The sequence below is a fragment of the Sphaeramia orbicularis genome, chromosome 21 (genome assembly GCF_902148855.1).
Source record: "Sphaeramia orbicularis chromosome 21, fSphaOr1.1, whole genome shotgun sequence".
Taxonomy (NCBI): domain Eukaryota; kingdom Metazoa; phylum Chordata; class Actinopteri; order Kurtiformes; family Apogonidae; genus Sphaeramia; species Sphaeramia orbicularis.
Window position 1 is genome coordinate 1888020 of NC_043977.1, and position 2087 is coordinate 1890106.

Sequence of the window (2087 nt, forward strand, 5' to 3'; positions counted from 1 at the left end):
CAGGGTCACAACATTTGTTTTGTTTTCTTATAATCTGTTTCATTTATAGAAACTAAGTAGGATTACTTTGTTTGGTTGCATATTCTAAATCAACTAAAATTAAACTAAGCGTCCATACTGAAATACATGAAGTAAAACAGGGCTGTCAAACTCATGTTAGTTCAGTTCCACATTTAGCCAAATTTGATCTGCAGTGGGCTGAACCAGTAAAATAATATCGGAATAATATATAGATAATGTCAAATCCAAACTTTCCTCTATGTTTTAGAGCAAAAAAAGTAAAATTTTGCGATGAAAATGTCTCCATCTACCAACTATCCTTTAAAACAATGTCAATAACATGAACAAACTGAAATTTCTGAAGAAAACTAAGTGCAGTTTTAACAGTATTGTGTCTCAGTTTATCATTGACACATGTGCATTGTAACTTACAGATCACAAACACATAAAACATGTAATAACAGGCAGAATATTAGTAAACTTGCACTTCAGACATTTCGAAATGTTTATATTTGTTCAAGTTATTTGTGTTTTTGTGAAATGCTAGTTTGTTTTAGTATAAATGCAGTAAAATGACATGAAAATGTTTACATTTACACAGAGAAAAATTTGGAGTTGTGAGTATTTATAGATTATTATGACAGTATTTTACTGATCTGACCCACTGGAGATTAAATTGGTCTGTATGTGGAACCTGATCTATTGCTTAATCTATTGGCCTTTTATGCTTTATTGTCTTATCTATTGTTTCTGTAAGCTCTTGGGACATGGTTTTGGCTGCTAAGGTGTTTTTATATTTCTTATGTTTATGACAAAAGTCGATGAAATGTAATTTCGTTCTGCACTGTATCCGTGTTGGTATTGTGTTTCAGTGACAATAAAGTGAACCTTGAATCTGAACCAAAATGATTAATATCTTCAGTGTAATTTTTGCATTTCACAAATTCATCCCGGGGACCAGACTGGACCCTTTGGTGGGCCAGATTTGGCCCGCGGGCCGCATGTTTGACACCTGTGAACTGAAAATGTCTAGTGATTCCAGCTCCTATACGCTCCTGTGATCATATTTAGTTGAAAGTGCATGTCAGTGTTGGTGGTCGATGACTATGGCCGTGTATTAATGTGAAATCTTTGGATCATTATGCACTGAAGTCCTGTTTTGAACTTCTGTCTGCATTTGTGAAAGAGTCGACAGTCAACCGCTCACTTGAACGTCTACGCTGACTCGTCAAATCCCCCATTAATTCAACCTAATTATGACATGAGCCCAAACACTAGTCATTTCTCATATGTCAGAGCTCCTGAGGTAAAACCAGGTCTTCCACAGGGTAAAATTCCACAGATTAGATTGTTGGTGTGATGTTATCAGCCCCGCCAATGAGAAGGGCTTGGGTTTCCGATTACAGCTGGCTTTGCACGCTACTAGTGTTTTTACAATGGCTGTAGGTTTTCATGTGGTGCGTGTGTGACTGGAGGGGGAAAAAAGTAGGTGAGAACACAGTCACGCAATGGTTTACTCATGTCAGAGGCTGGAAACAAGGGATTGCCAAAGTAAACACAGCAGACTTTTCAAACGTAGGCGTTTTAAACCACCAGGATGTGCAAGTCATGATGAGCCAACAGTTGTGTACAGATGAATAAATGAGAAATAAACTTTATGCAAAAGATAGGAAAGGGTGGAAATGGTGCTGGTGATGTCAGAAAACAATGAGATTATTCCTGTTTAGATGAATATGTGTAGACAGATACTGCACTGCAAAAAAGACCTGTTCAAAAATAAGAAAATTAAAGTCATTATTGGGTTAAAATGTCTTATGTCAAGTAAAATTATCTGTTAGTGCAGGAAGAAAATTACACTTATCAAGTTTTATTAAAACAAGAAAATATTATGCAAGGATTATAGAATGATATAATTCTTATTTTATCCTCCTGAGACCCAGAAAAGTGAACGATTTAGCTTTTTTACATTAAATAATTGTTTTGATTGGAAACTGCTAATGCAACAGTTTTTTCAGATAGATTTTTAAAATTATTTATTTATTTTTTAATGGAATGTCTTCTGCAATGGACAACATTTTTTAAGTCAA